The 21,529-nt window shown below is 44.4% G+C and overlaps 1 long non-coding RNA gene across 1 annotated transcript; it reads left to right on the plus strand.

The window, feature by feature from the left end:
- Positions 1–9,582: 9,582 nt before the first annotated feature.
- LOC141156539 (uncharacterized) lies at positions 9,583–14,075 on the plus strand. Its single transcript, XR_012247660.1, has 3 exons — positions 9,583–9,655; positions 13,513–13,557; positions 13,910–14,075. It is a non-coding gene; the product is annotated as an uncharacterized lncRNA (long non-coding RNA).
- Positions 14,076–21,529: the final 7,454 nt, after the last annotated feature.

A 21,529-nucleotide genomic window follows, 5' to 3' on the forward strand; every position in this document is an offset into this window, starting at 1 on the left:
GACCAGGGACTAATTGTAGTGGAGTCCAATCCTGATGATACAGACTTGTACATGACACTTGGTACTAATGTTGTTCGTTACTGTTTGGGAGAAGTGTTATTCTTGCTCCAACAGATGGCTGACACTGCCAAGCCAGGGCAGAGGAGGGTGCTCCAGAAAGAGATCCGAGCCCTTATGTACCAGCAACAGGTAAAGCTAACAGGTGGTAAAATTGGTAATGTACGGGTGATAGACCCGATACCCATTGTGATTCCCCCGATGAGTGAAATGCTGATTTGGTGTAGTGCAGCAATAGGTCTCAAAGGACGGAACTATCAGGCGGTAGTGGAGCCCACTAGTTCGGTGCACAGACCTACACTCTTAACTGCCAGAGGGGTAGTGGATGTACGCAATGGGAGGGTGCCCATACGCCTCCTAAACTATGGAGAGGATGAAGTCAAATTACCACGATATGCCACTGTTGCCAGATTGTACACTGTAAATAACAATGCTATCCACACAGTGGAGTCCTTAACCTCACCAGACAGGGTGGAGTATAACGACTCGGAAACCCAGGTGGGGGATTGGTGTCAACAGCTCCATGTTGGGACTGACGCCACTCCTGTCCATCAGAAACAGGGTGTACTCAGGGTTGTTCAGGAATACGAGGGAGTATTCAGCAAACACACACTTGATTTTGGGAGGATTAAAGGGGTACAACACCATATACCCACAGGTGATCATCCACCCATCAAAGAACGTTACAGGCCAATCCCACCAGCACACTACCAGAAAGCGAAGGAAATGTTGCATGACATGAAGAAGGCAGGGGTAATAAGAGATAGCTGTAGCCCCTGGGCAGCTCCCCTGGTCCTGGTCAGGAAAAAGGATGGAAGCATGAGGATGTGTGTAGATTACAGACAGGTAAATCGCATAACACATAAAGATGCATACCCTTTACCCCATATAGAGGAATCCCTGGCTGCATTAAATTCTGCAAATTACTTCTCTACCCTTGACCTCACTAGTGGGTACTGGCAAGTAGCAGTTGCTGAGGAGGACCGGGTGAAGACGGCCTTCACTACCCCGATGGGACTCTGCGAGTTCAACAGTATGCCGTTCGGACTCTGCAACGCCCCTGGAACGTTCCAGAGATTGATGGAGTGCTGTTTGGGACACTGTAACTTCGAGACCGTGCTGCTATACCTGGATGACGTAATAGTGTACTCCAAGACGTATGAGGACCATTTCAAGCACCTGGCGGAGGTATTTGAATCGTTGTCCCGGTATGGGATGAAATTGAAGCCTTCCAAGTGCCACCTGCTCAAACGGAAGGTTCAGTACCTGGGGCACATCGTCAGTCCAGTAGGAGTAGCACCAGACCAGGAGAAGGTCACTGCCATCCAGAAATGAAGAATCTCAAGGAGGTAGGTCAGTTCCTGGGACTGGTCGGGTATTACTGGAGATTTGTGAAGGACTACACCAAGAAGGCAGCGCCTTTGCAAGATCTCCTGGTAGGACAGTCCAACAGAGGCAAGAACCCCCCTTCCAGTGGGGTAAAGAGCAGGCTGAGTCCTTTGCAGTGATGAAAGAGATCCTGACTGGCGAAGAAATCCTGGCCTACCCTGACTACAGCCAACCATTCCTGCTGTACACTGATGCCAGCAAGGAGGGACTAGGAGCTGTGTTAAGCCAGAAGCAGTATGGCAAAGAGAAGGTGATTGCCTATGCCAGCAGGAAACTCCATCCCACCGAGAGGAATCCAGAAAACTATAGCTCCTTGAAGTTGGAGCTCCTGGCCTTGGTCTGGGCCATCACTGAAAGATTCAAGCACTACTTGGCCTTCAGTAAGTTCACGGCTTACACTGACAACAACCCCTTGACACATCTAGAGACAGCCAAGTTGGGAGCCATGGAACAGCGTTGGATGGCCCGACTGTCAAACTATCAGTTCACCATCAAGTACCGGACAGGCCACAAGAACGCCAACGCTGATGCCCTATCCAGAATGCCTCACCAGTCGGACACTGAAGAAGAAGTGGATAACCTGGAGGAGATTGAGCTACCTGCCTTCCACAGAAATGGGATGGTCCACGAACAGCGCACCTCCAGGAGGTATTGTGGTAAGACACTAAACCCTTTGCCTCACCACAGTTGGAAGGAGACCCAGGACAGCGACCCGGTTGTCAGCCGTATCAAAGAACTGATAACCCAGGAAGGTTCCTCCCTGAAGAAGGACGCGTCTCCACAAGCCAAGCAACTGTGGAATGAGAGAAGCCGGCTGTTCATCTATAGAGAGAAGCTGTGCCGAAGGTATGTCAACCCTAGGACCCATGAGATGGTATGGCAGATCGTAGTGCCCAGGACAGACATCCAGATGGTGTTGGAGGCCTACCATGATCAAGCGGGGCACTTTGGCTGGAAAAAGCTGGAAACTCTCCTGAAGAATCGGTTTTATTGGGTTGGAATGCCGAGCTCCATAGAGAGGTGGTGCCGGGATTGTGGACCCTGTAGCCTCAGAAGAAAAGACTACAGCAGCCAGAAGGCACCCCTGCAGTCCATCAAGACAACCCAGCCCCTGGAGACTGTCGCCCTAGATCACGTCAAACTGTCACCCAGCAGGTCAGGCTACTCGTATGCCCTGACCATGGTGGATCTGTGACGCCTCTACTCGAAAAGCCCTTTGTTTTACCCTGGGAGATGGGGGACTCGGAGTCGGGTCCTGTGATGGAGAGATGGGGTGCAGCAGTGGCCCGGACCCGACCCGTGCTCAGGGCCGTCACATTAAAAGGATGGTGTGGGCTTATCCGGGTTGAGTGGCTGATTTACGACTACGCCACCTGTGGCACCTGGTGAAGGCCACCAGCGCCGCTGCAGTCCGCTGAGGCATGGTGTTATGACGCCCAAAGTTATTACTACTCCCCACAGGTGGAGCAAGGCCTCAGGGCAGAGGGACATCATGGAGGGGGTAGTAGTAGAAGGAGACGGGCGCCACGTCGTGCGGTGTAGCGCAGAATAAACAGTCCGGAGGCCATAGGGGTGAACTTCCAAGGCTTTACTCACTTTAGAGATGGCAAAAGGAAGGCAACTCCCTGCTCCCCGCGGAGTCCTGCGGTCACCAGGGACGGGGGTCCGACAACCTCCGAGTAAGTCCAGCGTTCAGTTGGGACCCTACACCAGAGTGTTCCTGAACTACAGACCGAATCCTTTCCTGTCCGTGTGTGTGCGAATAGGCCGGGTCTCCCTCTGAGCTCCTCTCAGAACAAGGGCACGGGTGGCAGCTCCGCTCCGTCCGATACCCGGTGGGATCCTCAGGGCCTACCGGGCTTTCCCGACCAGGACATGGAGCAGCAAGGTCGGGGGCCAGTACCCCTCTTGCAGCCGGACTCCCTCTGAATATATCAGGTTGGCGAGGACAGGTGGCGTACACCGCTCTGTCTGCATCCTGCCTGGGATCCATTTGCTATGGAGCCACACTCTTAAGCTCCTGGCCTTCTTGGTCCTGGTCCTTGACCGGGTTGAGACATTCCTTTTCTGCAACCTGCCCCTCGTCCCAAGGCCGGGGTACGAGGGCCGTGTCTCCATCCGATGCGGGCCCACACAGGATCCGCGTTAGGGTGGGAGATCACAGTCCACTCAGCAATTGACAGTATAGAGACAGTCAAAGAGCGATTGAAGGCAGTCAAAAGAACCAAGAACCAAAATGGCTTTTTATTAAATATGAAATTTAAAGTGTAACTAACTTGTAGGTCCTCCACCCTCACCCACTAACTGGTTCCCCTCAGTCTTGGTTCCCCAGTCTCCCTGTAACCAGGAGAGCAGCACCTAGTGCATACTTGCCCCCTCTGGTGGAGAAATGTGGTGTTGGATGCAAAGGTTGGGTAACGACTATCACACTGTTCTTACCTCAGAGGAGGAACACTACACTCCATTAAAGAAGTGCAGCATCCCTGTGGCGGTCGAACCCTCAGGGGTGCCACAGATCACTACTCCTGGTTCCTGGTGGTAGCCCTCGTCAAGGATCTGACGGCAGAAACTGCAGCAAGGACATTTCAAGCCTACTTTTGCAGGCCCCATGGATACCCGGATAAGGTGCTGACGGATCAAGGCCTGCCTTTGAAGCCGAGCTGTTCAAAGAGTTTTGCCATCTGTACGGGTGTAAGAAGATTCGGACTACACCGTACCACCCCCAAACCAATGGGTTATGTGAAAAGATGAATAACATAGTCATCGACCTGTTGAAGACCTTACCTCTAGAAGAAGGAAACCAGTGGCCAGACAAACTACCTGACCTGGTATATCTGTACAATCACATACCTGTGAGTTCCACCAATTGTACTCCAGCATACCTCATGAGAGCAAGACCCGGAAAGTTGCCCATGGACCTGGAGCTTGGAGTGGTAGAGCCAGAAGCAGATATGTCCACTGAAGACTGGGATGTGACCCGACAGGAGCAGTACAAGAGACTACAGGCCTGTGTCGAAGACAATCTAAGTAGGGTGAGAGATAAGCAGGAATCACAGTACAAGAAGAGTGCACCAGCCGAACCCTTGACACCTGGAGAAGTTGTGCTGAAACGAAAGAGAAGAAGCCACAAACTTGACGACCAGTGGGAAAGGGAACCTTACACTGTGTTGAATTCCAGATTAGACAATAGGAAAACCTGTCTAATTAGCAAAGACGGAGGAAGAACAACTGCAACGGTATCAAGAGACCATCTGAAGTTGTGCCCAAGTCCGCTGAAGCTCCAGGAGGAAGTGCCTTTCACCGTACCGGAGGAGCCTAAAGAAGAAGTACTCCATACTGTCTTAGGAGATTTCCCGGCAGATTGGCCTCAACTGGATGGAGCGGTAATAATACCTGTCATACACTTCTACCAACAGCCAGAAGACCCTCCACCGCAAGTAAGACCTGTAAGTGCCCCAGAAGAGCCTGCTCAGGAAGAATCCCCGTAAGAAGGATCAGAAGCAGAGCCAATAGGCCCAGTAAGCAGTGTACTTACCAGTCCCGTAGAGAGGTTAAGGCAGTCTTACAGTCCACTAACACAGAGAGCAGAAAATAGCGCAAGCATCCAGACTACACGCATTCCAGTACTACATAGGTCATCGCGTAGCACAAAAGGCTAGACCCCTGTCAGGTATAAGGAGTAAGTTAAAAATACCTGTAGTATAAATAGTTACCCAGTAGGGTATTGCATAATGTTTATTGCATAAACTGAAATTAACTATATGTGTTTATTTAATTACCCATCAGGGTATATATAAAGGACTCGGTGGCTGAGGACTGTGAGCAGCCCAAAAACTATCGTGTACATAGTTGCACTCCCTGGAGTGCCCCTTGAGTGACCACGGAACAAAAACCCGTTTGGCGTGGCCGAAGACGTGGTCCAGCACCTGGATCACCTATACCCTGTAGCCACGCCCAGGGCCTACGTTGAGGGTTTTCAGGCGGATCCCTCATGTTCTTTCTTCGGTGAAATGGACACCAAGTTACGGAACTTACTGTAACCGAATTAATGTTATCTATAGTTGTAATTATTGTATTATAATGTTACCTGTAATGTTCAAGAAAAGTGCCTCCCATAAAGGGAAGAAATGTTATTGTTTAACCTGTTTTGGAAAAAAATGCTTCAGTCCAGGAGTACTGAGTTTTACTAGGGGGGAATGTGGCGCCCTGCTGCGCATTGGTGCCACAGAACCCAGAAGGGTGCATGGATGGACTTCTCCACAAGAGGCCCTCACACATTCACACACCTCCACCCTACCACCTCAGACCAGCAGATGGAGCCCGTTAGGGATATATACAGGGAGGGTGGAGCCAGGCAGCTCAGTTTCAGTTTAGTCTTTCAGTCAGAGAGGGACAAAGCTCAGAGTTGAGTCAGAGAGCAGCGAAGAGGCAGCGCGCTGGCTGCTGTGCTTAGGCGAGCCAAGGCCTACAGCACATGTGAAGGCCTAGTGAGGGCCTTGAGTGGGCCGAAGGCGAGAGGAGAAGGAAGAAGTAGCGAGGGGGCAGAGGAGCATACCTGGCTCACCCCGAAATATATATACCGGACACCGGGTCCGCGCCTACAGGGACCCTTTACACCCAGTAGGAACCACCGGAACCCCTGGAGGACTACAGGTCCCAGGTTCACCAAACGCTGATTACAGTACCAGGGCTAGGAGTCACGGAGGTCCCAGCGTCCAGGGAGAGTGATCTCCAAGAGAAGGCCCTACCACAAGCTCAGCAGGTGCAAGGGAGAGAGAAACAGTAACCAAGCTAGGCCTAGTTCCAGGCAGGCCAGAAGCTTAGCGAGTAAAGCAACGGATCAGGAGGCCCTATACATGCTCACTGGGGAGAACCCAAAAGTGCACCCTTCGCCTGGAATACCCTGGACCGTGCCTGCACCATCACCAGTAAAGATACTGAAGCTTACCCCCGTGTGAGTGTCCTTCTTTCCTCCGGGACCGTCCTGCTGTCTCTCCCCAGCATCCACCATCTACCCCTACACTGCCCTGGAGCTAGCTCTACCTGTGGAGAGCCACACCATCCCTGCTGCCGTAACACCAGCTCCAGAGGACTGCTCCGCAGCGGCGGCACCCTTTAGCCGTAAACCACAGGTGGCATCACGAACTTTCCAAATCCCCTATAAATATCGCCCCTTTTACTGACTGCCCTGGGTCACGGACCGGGCCAGCCACCGTGATATTCCCCATACCGGCATCCGTAAGAGGCCCGGCTGCCGAGTACCCCACGGCCCAGGGGGCGCGTCACGTCTACCTTACGGTGCTTGAGAAACTGTGGAATTTTGTAATCCAGGATTGTGGTAGAGTGTGTTCTGCGTCTAGCTTGCTTAATAGGCTCCAACATTATAAAGAATAAGAACAAGGCAAGTATAAGTAAAATCAGATCTTGTGCCTTTTAGAATTATCCTGTATGTCCCTTTAATTACAATTCTTATATATAATACATGAGCCAAACTTTAGTAATGCTATAATACCTGATGCACAATAGGGTTTACAAAGACAGAAACAGGAGTTAAGCCCAGTGATACCAGCTGTTCATATTTGCATATACAAACCATAAAAATAGGAAGTTTAAAGGGGAACTGTCAGCCCAAACTGCCAGGATAAGCAAATTACATAGCCTTGTAGGGGATATAGTCCCTATAAAAACTGCACCTTTAGTGATCTAATCACTGCCTCCCTACTGAAGTTTAATCAGGCATGCCAATTAGGGTGCTCGGTGCACCCTCGGTGTGGCAAAGAGGCTCAGTGCACCGTTCCGCCCACTGGTTTTGCATTTCCCGCCTCCAGCACTGGTAATTGACTGCACTGGCTTGCCTTGAGTGAGCACTGTCTGCAGAGAAAACTCAGGCTAACCAATCACCAGTGAGGGAGGCGGCGACATGCAAAACTAATGGGCGGTATGGTGCACCAAGCCTTTTGGTCACACTCAGGGTACACTGATCAACATAATTAGCATATTTGATTAAACTTCAGTTTCTGTAAAATGGAAGCAATGATTACAACACTAAAGGTGGGATTTTTATAGGGGTTGTGTCCCTAAATGGCTACGTGCTTAGTTTATACTGTCAGAATACTTTAATGACGCTATGACAAATCTGCTGTAGTTAATGGATATGATGTTAACATTTATTTCTGTAGCCCGATGATCAAAAGCCACCATCCCCACCAATAATGGAAGTCAGGTCCGCCAGTTAATAATGTGACATGATTTCCTTTCGTATGGCAAGAGGTTCTAAAAATGTTTCCAAATTTATTACATCCCAACAGAATATTGCTTTTGCTCATAGTGACCGATAATGACACTTGCTGGTAGTAATCGCTAAATCTCTTGTACTAAATGAAGTTTTAAAAAAATAAAATCTTAATACTTTTCTTTAAAAAAAAAAAAACTGACTAAAGATGTAAAATGTGAATGTAGTCTAATGGATCTGCAATTTCCTGCATTCATGGAATAGCAGGTGCAGTTTTTTATTTTTTAAAATCTTATTTGGGAATTGAATTTTAAAATGAAAGATATAAAGAAATAAAACATTAATATATTTAATAAATATGACGATAAAACTTCTTGGGAAAGTAAAATGTATCACGTATTGACATCAAGTCTTGGCCCTAAACAACATATATGATCTAACAGTGGTCATATGTTGTGTACGCACCTCACTACCCGGATGGAGGTCCGTGGCACTGGTTGTTTTGACTCATCTGGAGCCTATTGAGGATGTTTTAAGAGGTTGGGATAGCCATTGGTGAGTGGAGCTTTTATAACCTTAGGCTAAGTGCTGGCCAATAGATGTCTCCCTCCTGTCTATCTGTAATTTGTATCTAGCAGCAGAGGCACAGAGATGGATTATAGGAAGTGAGGCTGGGTTTTATCGCTCTGCTTCTATCGTCATGTTGGTCAAAAGTCATGGCAATGTAACAGAGAGGTGAGCTTTCAGTATGGGGCAGGCAATCCATTGGATAACAGCATGCTGGTAAGTTAGGGGAAAGGAAGTTCCAGCACGTTTAGTGCTGACAGAATACTGAAGAATAAGGATAGTTCCTGGACATATTAGACTGGACTGTGCACCAATAACAGTTTTATCTTCTTGTGGTGCACGAGGGTGGCAAGACCATGATTTTTTTTTTTACCAATTTTATATAAAAGGACAAGAACACTTTAAGAACAGGCTTTCACCTAGGCTTAAAAGGATTGCCAGCCTTACACTACAGGTCTGCAGTCACTCTATGTGACTAAAGATTTGTGAATCCTCATATCCTGCGCACTGCAAGGATTCTCCGATGCCGGGAGCGGGCAAGTATGCAATTTAAACACTTCTGGACACATTCTGATTAGACGTGTCTGGTCTTGCTCAATACACTTGCATTGAGCAAGGCTGCACATGTCTAGTCGGCATGTGACTGCATGTATGCAATTTGCATACTTGCGGTCATGCACATAGAGTCACTGCAGACTTGTACCCTAAGAACCTAATAGTCCAGCAGGTGCACATTCTTCAAAAGTGAGCGACCTCCCCCTGTTCTCAGCAATTAGTATCAGGAACCTTTCTGGAGTGATAAAATAATCACTTACATGATTTTCTTGTAAGTAACATAGCATCACTCCAACAATGGCAGACGCAATCACAGCATCTGTTACATATGTAGTTCATCTGGGTCCAAGAGTCCCATAGTATGAATCAGCCAGAGCAGATTTACTGTACTGCGATGCCGGGATATATAATAACTTTTCCCCATTGTAATGGTAATTCTTTTTGACTAGAAGACATTACAATCGTAATCCCAAGAGGAGAAGGCGATCGCTGATGGAGGCTAAAATAAGTAAGTAAATAAAGGGGTTTGGAGAAACTCTAAGATCCTTGGCCAAGATTTCTGGCAGGAGATAAATGGAGCGAACCCTTAATGATTGTTAAATTCAATCTACTCAAATTTGTGCCAAGTAAGACCTCCTGCAAATCTGCAAAGTGCTCTCAGCTCGCACGACCATGAGGCACCTCTCACTGGAGCATAACTACCATTATACGCTGGGCAGAGACGGTTACTGTATCTGTGTAATGAGCCACAATTAGCAGAATGACTTTATTAAGCAGAGGTCAGATTTCAGATTCCTCCTGTACGTTGGGAGCCAGGATCCAGGGTGAACGCTGGGAGAAGGGGACAGAATTCGGGTAATTGGCAGATATTACACCTAGCATGGATGGTGCAATCTATTGTTTGTCCTATCAACGTATTAAATGACCCCGAGCAAAGTGGTGAGAGATCCGATGAAGAACTTATTATACATGCATTAACAGATTAGGGCTGTCAAGAGAAATAGCCCAGTTGCTTTCATATAGAAGGAGGACTAATTAAGGTGGATTATTTTCAAGAAAACGACATATCCAATTACACAAAAAATCAAGCTGCCTGTTATACCAGCGAGGGTTCAGCAGTTGATATCGTGCTCTCTACATATTTTTACAGCACTGTAGGATTCCTATAGCACGGACAGTTATTTGGGAGTGGAAGGTATGCGGCTAACAAGGGCGCTAATGGGAATACAAATGTCCTTTAGGTCTCCTGTACAGGGCACAGAAAGGTAACATGGCGGCCAATGGAGCATGCCACGACTTATTGCCATCTGTTTAAAGGGAATCTGTCACCAGGATTTTCTATGTAATCGGAGAGCAGCATGATGTAGGGACAGAGACCCTGATTCCAACGATGTGTCACTTACTGGGCTGCTTGCTGTCATTTTCTTACAATCACAGTTTTCTCTGCAGTTCTCTGAATGCTGAGCTCCGTATAATCCCGCCAACACCACTGATTGGCAGCTTTCTGTGTACACTGCGCATAGACAGAAAGCTGCCAATCAGTGGTGGGGGCTCATGAATATGGAAGACTACATAGCAGCAGGTTTACTAGTCCTCTAGTGATAATCTCCTGCTGATAAAACAGTGATTTTATCAAAATTACACCAAGCAGCCAAGTAAGTGACACATCACTGGAATCAGCGTCTCTGCCCTTATATCATACTGCTATGTTATTCAGACCCCACATCATGGAACACCCAGCACACGTTTTGCTGTTGGCTTTGATGAGGGAATGAAGAAAAGGTAAGTATTATGGGTATTTAAACCCGAACTAGCCAATCAGATACTTGCCTTTTCCTCATTCCCTCATCAAAGCCACCAACAAAACGCGCGTCGGGTCTTCCATGCTGTGGAGTCTGTATTTACTTAATTTGTTTTGTTGATTTCTATACCATTTTTCTACCAGTATCTCCTGATGTTTTATTGATCTATATGTGTCTCTTGGTTTAAACATTTCAGTGGGGGCCATTTTAGTTTGGGCTCTTACCATCACCATACAAAAAATCGGTCCGATGTTGTTCCTGAAAAGTCGGACGAATGTCATGCAAGTGGCATGCAATTTTTATCACCTAGCATCCAATTTACATCCAATTGTCATGTGAATGCAATCTGTATGCAATGCAATTTTAACATGGTCTTTTACACAGTAATTCTCTGTCATTTAAACAGTGTTCAAAGGAAATATTCTTCAATTCATATAGATAGATATATGGATAGATAATAGAGATAGAAGGATAGATAGATAGATAATAGATAGATAATAGATATATACATAGATATGTGATAGATAGTTAGCTATATGGATAGATATAGATAGATAGATAATGATAGATATAGATAGATAATAGATAGATAGATAGATAGATTATAGATAGATATAGATAGATGGACAGATAGATAGATAGATAATAGATAGATATAGATAGATGGATAGATAATGATAGATATAGATAGATAATAGATATATACATAGATATGTGATAGTTAGATATATGGATAGATATAGATAGATATAGATAGATAATACATATATAGATATATGGATAGATCGATATATGATAGCTAGATAATAGATAGATGGATAATAGATAGAAATATGTGCGTGAGATATATAATCCGTGCTTTGCGTGTGTAGCTTACTGTAAATGTATTTTAGTAATAAATAAATAAATTTCTGAAAAAAATGGGGTGGGATTCCCTGAAATTTTATTAACCAGCAGAATTATAATTATATATCTCATGGACATCTTTCTACCTATTCTATTCTGACGGTTCACGCTGTGATTTTACTATACTCGGTTGATGAAATGTTGGGTTTTCTATGAGATGGGTGCATAAAAATCGGACGACACACGCATGGTCCGAGTGGTGTGCAATTTATTTTCTCGCGCTCATTGACTTGCATTGGCGAGTCTCGTCCGATATATGCGGTCACTCGCAGCATGCTGCCACTGTTTTCTCAGTCCGATCCGAGCTGAGCAAAAAAAAATTGCAGATGAGCAGGGAATCATTGAATAACATTAGTCAGAGTGCAATCCGATTTTTCATCCAATTGCACGCTTCCGGTTTTCTCACAAATGAGTATGAATTGCAATACAGATTAAGGACAAAAATGAAGAGAATATTAGATTTCGCGTAAAATTCCAGAACCATGTGCGTTCAATGTATCTTGCGGTCACCACATGCGGATCTACACTGCAGCGGTGGCCGCACGATACATTGACTGCGCACGCGCCGGGAGCCACAGGTCACAGCACGTGTGCACTGAAGCTGGTAATCACACAGCCTCAGTGCGCACGCGCCGGACCAGCAGCCCGACGTGTGGAAATGCGCATGCGCCCCTCAAACCTAGCGCTTGCCAGGAGCAGCATTCAAATGTCATGGGCGGCGCCAGCACTATCTGAACGCAGCGACCGCCCATGACTGAATCTGAGAATCACTCCCCTATGACTGAATACCAGCAGGTAAAAAATCATTAGAATACCTCCGATTTTCATGAAAACAGCTTGCTAGTGATGCACATTGCACATTGCATCACTAACAAACCAATGGAGGCAGTGTACATAGCAACTAGGACGTGACAGGTTCCCTTGAAATATTTTGTGTTTTAATTTCTCGTCATTTTCTAGATCTGTGTTTGCGGTCAGTGAATGAGAACACTTTTGCTTAGGCTTTATTCACACATCAGTATTTGTATGCCAAAAGCAAGAATATCTCCAAAACACAGAACAGGTGTCCATCTTTCAATTATAGGTTTTTCTCTGTAAGTTTCACTCCTGGCTTTGGCGTACAAACATTGATGCAAAATACTGACCAAAATTGTCTCCAGCCCAGGCAATGCTCTGCGAGATAAGGCTAAGTTCACATTTCCATGTCAGCATCAGACACAGTGTCGGATTGAGTTGGCAAAGGCCCACCAGTAACGTTGATTCTTCACTGTTCAGCTACATGTAAAAAAATCCTGATCCTAATACTCAAATTTACTTTTGTATGTAATATTAATTTGGCTAGCTTGTTTAATAAATGATTAGATGATACATTTTTCTACAAATTGTGACAAATATAATAAGATTACTCAGTAGCAATCCTTCACAGCGGCCTACCGGAGGATTCCCCTGTTCTCCTGTCGGCCAGTCCGAACCTGATCAGACATATACATAACGTACTGTTATATGCTTCAATACATCTCCCATTGAAAGTAATGGAGAAAAAACAAATATGACTTTCATGGGGGACCAAAAATGTGGTCAGTCACATTTCCTTTTTAATTTATCACAAAAAAAACGCAATCCACTGTAAGCCTGACCAAACTTAGTTTCTTTAACCACATCTTGCCCATTTTAGTCTATGGATATACTTCCATATATGTATAAATACAGGGCTTGTTTTTTTTTTTTTTTGCAATTCAGGCGTATACATCCAGCAGAATGTACTGTATAAATGTCAACCTAGCCTACAAAGGATCAATCTGGAGTCTAAGGGCTTGTTCACACAAAGCGCCTTTTTTTTTTCCCAGAAAAAAAACAGCATTTTACAGTAACAGAAAAATTAATGAGATTTTTAAAATCTCATTCACACAGTGCGTTTTTTTCCCTTGCATTTTTTGACCTATGGAGCTTTAAAAAAAAACACAAAAAAACGTAACGTCAATTTTTTCTGTGTTTTTACTGCAGTTTTACCCCAACTGAGATCAAAATGGCACAGCATCAAAAACGTGTGTAAGTTACACTTTATTTTTCTGACAATGGCCTGCATTTTTCATGCAGAAAAAAAGCTGTGTGTGAACAAATCTTCGGGGTATTTCACGTTTCATATTTGCTGTGGATTTTGTTGCAGAAAGTTCTGCAACTGGTCCATTCATCTGAAACAAACCCAATCAGTTACAGAATTCACCCAAAGGGTCAATGCACACATTGCATATTTTTATTTGCTATTTTTCACACACATATTTTTTCATGCGGAAAATTGTAGCAAAATACAGCTAACACTGACTTGTGGTGTGGATTTTAAGACCCGTGCTATGTCAATTGTTTCTGAGTTGTTGATGCACTTTCTTTTTTTCTTCTTTAGACTACAATAAGGAGCTCATCTCCCGTATACGTACAAGTGCTGCTGTGTTTTATGTCTTTTACATGCATTTTCACCCCAAACAATGCAGGAAGTGCCTTACAGAAGAAGGGGAGGTGAGGTCAAAGGAGGAGGGAGGTTCACCCCCCAAAAATACATGATTAAATGCTGCAGAGAAAAGGAAGAAAATCCAAGATAATTCATGTACAATACTTGTAGATTTTCAGCCTTTGATGCATTTCTTTAATGTGGAAATAAATGCTTAAACAGCACATTGTGTGAATTGTCCCCTGTGGTTTAACTAGAGTCTGATGGGCCCCGATGTCCCCCATCCTGGTATTATATATCCCATCCTGGTATGTATGTCCCCCATCCTGGTATGTATGTCCCCCATCCTGGTATGTATGTTCCCCATCCTGTTATATATGTTCCCCATCCTGGTGTATATATCCCCCATTCTGGTATGTATTTTCCCCATCGTGGTATATGTCCCCCATTTTGGTATATATATTCCCCATCCTGGTATGTACAGTTGAAACCAGAAGTTTACATACACTATATAAAAAGACACATATGATGTTTTTTCTCAATATCAGACATGAAATCAGAATAGACCTTTCCCGTTTTAGGACAATTAGGATTACCAGAATTTTTAATATTTGCCAAATGCCTGAATAATGAGAGAGAGAGAGAATGTTTTAAGGCATTTTTATTACTTACTGCAAAGTCAAAAGTTTACATGCATGTCATTAGTATTTGGTACCATTGCCCTTAAACTGAATGACTTGGGTCAAATGTTTGTGATATCCTTCCACAAGCTTCTCACAATAGTTGGTTGGAATTTGAGCCCATTCCTCCTGACAAAACTGGTGTAACTGATCCAGGTTTGTAGGTAGTCTTGCTCGCCCCTGACTTTTCAGCTTTCCCCACAAATTTTCAATAGGATTGAGATCAGGGCTTTGTGATGGCCACTCCAAAACATGGACTTTGTTATCCTTAAGCCACTTTGTTACCATTTTGGCAGTATGCTTTGGGTCATTGTCTATTTGGAAGACCCATTTTCACCCAAGCTTTAACTTCCCGGCTGATGTCTTGAGACGTTGCTTCAATATTGCCACATATCTTCTTTTCTCATGTTGCCATCTATTTTGTGAAGTGTACCAGTCCCTCCTGCAGCAAAACAACCCCACAACATGATGCTGCCACCCCCGTGTTTCACAGTTGGGATGGTGTTCTTAGGCTTCCAAGCTTCTCGTTTTTTCCCTCCAAACGTAACGATGGTCATTATGACCAAAAGGTTCAATTTTAGTTTCATCAGACCACAGGACATGTCTCCAAAAATTAAGGTCTTTGTTCCTGTGTGTATTTGCAAACATTAATCTGGCTTTTTTATGTTTCTTTTGGAGTAATGGCTTCTTCCTGGCAGAGTGGCCTTTCAGCCCATGTTGATACAGTGCTCGTTTCACTGTGGATATTGACACAATCTTTCCAGCTTCCTCCATCATCTTCACAAGGTCTTTTACTTTTGTCCTTGGGTTGATATGCACATGTCGGACAAAAGCACGTTCATCTCTGGAACACAGAACCCGTCTCCTTCATGAGCGGTATGATGGCTGGAGATTCTTATCTTGCTTGTACTTGCGTATAATTGTTTATAGAGATGAACAAGGCACCTTGAAATTGTACCCAAGGATGAGCCAGACTTGTGCAAGTCCACAATTCTTTTCCTGATATCTTGGCTAATTTCTTTAGAATTTCCCATGATGCTACAAAAAGAAGCAGTTTGTTTCAGGTGTGCATTGAAATACATCCACAGGAGTGTCTCTAACTCAGATGTTGCCAAAAACCTATCAGAAGCTTCCAAACACATGACATCATCATATGGGCAGTCCAGAATTGTTTAAAGGCATAGTAATCTTAGTGTATGTAAACTTTCGACTTTGCAGTAAGTAATAGTAACATAACATAGTAACATAGTTTTTAAAGCCGAATAAAGACTTGCGTCCATCAAGTTCGACCTATTAGTTCTGTAATTGCTAAAGTTGATCCAGAGGAGGGCAAAAACCCCAAATGATTTGGCCAATCTTCACCTGAGGAAAAATTCCCTCCCGACTGTGAAACCAGCAGTCAGAATAAATCCCTGTATCAACCTACTATTTTATTTTATTTTTAAGTATACGCTGAAATCTGCCTGGTATCTAGAAATGCATCCAGTCCCCGCTTGAACTGGTTTAGTGAATCCGACATTACCGTCTCCTCACTCAGTGAATTCCATATTCTCACTGCTCTTACCGTAAAGAACCCCTTCCTATGCTGGTGCTGAAACCTTTTCTCTTCCAGTCTTAGTGAGTGCCCTCTTGTTACCGTAATATCCCTCCTTTTGAACAAATCCCGGGCAAGATCTCTATACTGTCCCCTAACATATTTGTACACATTTATTATGTCCCCCCTCAACCTTCTCTTTTCCAGGCTGAATAGTCCTAGTTTTGCCAACCTCTCTGGGTATTGCAGTCCCTCCATTCCCTTTATTAATTTTGTTGCCCTCCTTTGTACCTTTTCAAGCTCATTTATATCCTTTCTATATATTGGGGCCCATAACTGAGCACAGTATTCCAAGTGTGGTCTGACCAGTGATTTGTACAGTGGAAGAACAATGTTCTCCTCCTTTGCAGCTATACCTCTTCTGATACATCCCATTACCCTGTTTGCCCTTACAGCAGCCGCCTGACTTTGGGCACTCCAATTTAGTTTGCTATCAATCAAGATGCCCAAGTCCTTCTCCATCTCTGAATTCCCCAATGATTTCCCATTCAGTGAGTACTGGTGACTTCCATTTTTCCTTCCCATATGTATGACCTTACATTTCTCCTCGTTAAACCTCATTTGCCATTTAATGCTCCACCACCTTTAATGCCTTAAAACATTCTCTCTCTCTCATTATTCTGGCATTTGGCAAATATTAAAAATTATGGTAATCCTACTAGACCGAAAACGGGAAAGGTTTATTCTGATTTCATGTCAGATATTGAGAAAAACATGCATATGTGTCTTTTTATATAGTGTATGTAAACTTCTGGTTTCAACTGTATATCCCCCCATCCTGGTATACAGTTGTGCTCAAAAGTTTACATACCCCAGCAGAATTTTTGCTTTCTTGGCCTTGTTTCAGAGAATATGAATGATAACAAAAAAACTTTTTCTCCACTCATGGTTATTGGTTGGGTGAAGTCATTTGTCAAACTACTGTGTTTTCGCTTTTTAAATCTGAATGACAACCAAAAACATCCAAATGACCCTGATCAAAAGTTCACATACCCTGGCTACTAAAGGTAACATCCTCACCTGTGACCTGTTTGCTTGTAATCAGTATGTGTGCATAAAAGCTGAGTGAGTTTCTGGGATCCAGACAGACTCTTGCACCTTTCATTCAGCCACTGACATTTGTGGATTGTGATTCATGGGGAAAGCAAAAGAATTGTTAACGGATCTACTGGAAAAGGTAGTTGAACTGTATAACACAGGAAAGGGATACAAAAATATATCCAAGGAATTGATAATGCCAGTCAGCAGCATTCAAACTGTGATTAACAAATGGAAAAGCAGGGGCTCTGTAAAAACCAAACCACGGTCAGGTAGACCAACAAAAATTTCGGCCACAACTGCCAGGAAAATTGTTTGGGATGCAAAGAAAAACCCACCAATTACATCAGCTGAAATTCAGGACTCTCTGAAAACTAGCGGTGTGGCTGTTTCAAGATGCACAATAAGGAGGAAAATAAGAAAAATGGGTTGCATGGTCAAGTCACCAGAAGAAAGTCATTACTGCGCAAATGCCACAAAGTATCTCACCTACAATATGCCAAACAGCACAGAGACCAGCCTCAAAACTTCTGGAACAAGGTAATTTGGAGAGATGAGACCAAAGTTTAACTTTTTGGCCACAACCATAAACGTTATATTTGGAGAGGTCAACAAGGCCTATGATGAAAGGAACACCATTCCTACAGTAAAGCACGGAGGTGGATCTCTGATGTTTTGGGGATGTGTGAGCTACAAAGGCACCGGAAACTTGGTAAAAGTTGAAGGAAAGATGAATTCAGCACGTTATCAGCAAATACTGGAGGCAAATTTGCACTCATCAGCCCGGAAGCTGCGCATGGGACGTACTTGGACGTTCCAACATGACAACGATCCAAAACACAAGGCCAAGTCGACCTGTCATTGGCTACAGCAGAACAAAGTGAAGGTTCTGGAGTGGCCATCTCAGTCTCCTGACCTCAATATCATTGAGCCACTCTGGGGAGATCTCAAGCGCGCAGTTCATGCTAGACAGCCCAGGAATTTACAGGAACTAGAGGCTTTTTGCCAAGAAGAATGGGCATCTTTACCATCTGAGAAAATAAAGAACCTCATCCACAACTACCACAAAAGACTTCAAGCTGTCATTGATGTTAGAGGGGGCAATACATGGTATTAAGAACTGGCGTATGTGAACTTTTGATCAGGGTCATTTGGATGTTTTTTGTTGTCATTAAGATTTAAAAAGTGAAAACACAGTAGTTTGACAATAAATGGCTTCACCCAACCAATAACCATGAGTGGAGAAAAAAAATTTTTTTGTTATCATTCATCTTCTCTGAAACAAGGCCAAGAAAGGAAAAATTCTGTCAGGGTATGTAAACTTTTGAGCACAACTGTATATGTCCCCCATCCTGGTATATATGTCCCCCATCCTGGTATATATGTCCCCCATTCTGCTGCTGTTCTTTAATGCATAGAAAAAAAAGATTTTACTCACCTTCCCAGACTTCAGCATGCAAGCGACGGGAGCACATGATGTCACTGCCATGCCCCCAGTCACGTACACGCCGGCATCAGTTGCTGGCCTGATTGGCCGTCAGCGTGTAATGCAGTGCATAGACCTGGTGGGTCTGTGCGCAGAAGTACACTTGAGCTGAACGTGCATCCAAGGACGCACATCCAGTTGAAGTTTGCGCTGGCGTTGGTAGCCCCTCACCCGCCCAAGGACCCGGTCGTGACCTCTGCGACCATGATCGTTACACCCCTGCCTATGGTGTATCCTGCCAGACTGAATATGATTGTAGCCACTTAACAGCTGAAAGTAGGTTGAATTGTTCAGTATCAGGCCCAGGGCCGGTGGCTTGCTCGGCCTCACTGGTGCCAATTGTTAGTTTGGATAGACCTATAGCCAATATACGGTACTTATAAACAGATTTAATCTAGATGACAACCAACATTACGACAATTACAGCTCCTGGAAAACCCCTAAAGGGCAACAGCTGAATATGCAGAAATACGGGATCCGGGTACAGTATTATTATTAGTAGATAATCAACCAGATTTCTATACGTCGGTAATGTTGAACAACTTGTGGCTTTTCTAGATTCTTATATTTTTGCACATATGAATATATGAATTCATTGTTTTCTGTCTGATTCTTGCAGAGCCCAATAGTTTTCATTGAGAAATCCAACTTATAGATCTTGTATTTTAACAAAGCAGAAACGATCACACAAGGCTGTGGAAGTAGCAAAAGTTGTAGGATAACGTTTTCTTATTTTTATTAAGAATATACAAGAGATGAAGTCTCAGATTTCACTCATTTAATATATAGATCGCTCGTAAATCACATGGGGGTCATAGAATTCATGGGCTAGAAAATAAAACGTAGGTGGGAGTCGCCATCTAGTGGACAGCCAGTGATAGGACTTTTTTTTTTATTATTTAGGAGACAACATAATATTAATAAGTGGCACGAAGGCTCCTCCTGTCCTCTTTTTGCAATGATCATAAAGTGTAACCGGTACAATGTGACAAAGATCAGCACCGATAATGCACAGAGCAGAGGAGATGGGCTTCTGTGGTGACGAGTTGTTGGAACACGTCAACTTGTGGGGGGGTTTTTTTGCATCATTTTCAGAATTTTTTTTTCCTGCAAAGGTAATCTGACAGCAGCATGACATAGGGGCAGAGACCCTGATTCCAGTGATGTATCACTTAGTTTACTGGGTGCAGCAGTTGTGATGGAATCACAGTTTTCCCTATCGCAGATTTAGCAGAGCTCGGAATGCTGAGCTGTGTATAACCCCGCCCACACCACTGATTGGCTGCTTTCTCTGTATATTGTATATGGAAAGAAAGCAGCCAATCAGTGGTGCGGGCGGGGTTGGACCAGGAGGCACAAGATCCCTAGTCCTGCAGTGATAATCTGCTGATAAAGCACTGAGGTTATTGAAACAGCAACACACAGCCTAGTAAGTGACACATCGCTGGAATCAGGATCTCTGCCACTACATGATGCTGCTCACAGATTACACAGCAAAAAATTGTTGACAGATTCCCTTTTAAAGGGGTTTCCACAGGCTGCAACCAATAAACTTACCATTATAGTTTAAGAGGTAACTGTCATTTAATTTTCATATATAGATTTCTCATGGGGTCTGTTATGTGCGGACAATCAGAGGAGTCGATCAGTGATCGGTCATAACACTGCTCTGAAGGTCAAGCTCAATATTAAGTCTATGGATCCACCGCTCTATGAGACTTACTACTAAATCATACGCCAATGTGGACATTTCAGAGCAGTGTTTTGACCAATAAGTGGGGGTTTCAGGACCCGGACCCCCACCCATCATATTTTTTTTTTCCCAATATTAGAGGTACCCTTTAAAGCTTAATGCAAACGTAGCATAATAATGTACCAGCAATGTAGGTGAGAATTAAAAAGGGTTGTCCGGGACTTTAACAATGATGGTCTATACTTAGGATAGGTCATCAATGTCTGATCGGTGGGGGTGCGACAGCATAGTGGTCGCCGCTGGGTCCTGCACATCCACCCCTTATGGATTTGAATAGGGGGCGGATGTGCAGTACCCGGCTGCGACCACTATACAGTCAGTGGAGCTGTGCAGCCCCGTAACTGAGCAGTTCCAGCTGCCAACACCGGGAACAGCTGATCGGCAGGGGGTGCCGGGTGTGGTCAATCATGTGGACTACTACTGCATTCACATGGGAGACATGGGAACCCCATTGTCAGACTCCCATCAGTCATACATGTTGTTGTTCATGGTGAAAGCTGCAGCAGAACTTCGGAGCGTTCCATCGCCGGCTGACAGCTCCATCTACCTCTGAATCAGGAACATATATGAAGGGGGCTGGCTGGCTGGATAAACCCGCTTACTTTTATGTCTCTACATGAAAGGAGAATTTAATAAATTAATCTGGAAATGTTAAAAATAATTAAAAAATAAATCAAATATTAATTACTTAATCTGTAAAATCCCCCTAGATCCAGCGCCGACGATCTCATGATTTCCGTCAGTCTCATTTTGTGCATGCTGTACATCCGCGCGATGGCTGCAGCTGACACATGGATGTCCGGCATGTCATTGGTGCAGGTAAAAAGACAGAGATTGATGGAGATTTAACTTGAACCTGTCACCAGGTTTCCTGGATGTAAATTGCGGCCACCACTGTCTGTGTCACTCCATTAGGACCCTCACCATCCGTTCTTTACAGCTCTGCTGCTTGGCATACCAGGAGAAAAATCAAATGGTCGGCTCTACTCAATTATTCCTCCTGGCACAGTTGTACAAAGCTTGA

This window comes from Phyllobates terribilis, unplaced genomic scaffold (genome assembly GCF_046119375.1).
Source record: "Phyllobates terribilis strain yellow unplaced genomic scaffold, ASM4611937v1 Scaffold_8__6_contigs__length_399053987, whole genome shotgun sequence".
NCBI classification, from domain to species: Eukaryota; Metazoa; Chordata; class Amphibia; order Anura; family Dendrobatidae; genus Phyllobates; species Phyllobates terribilis.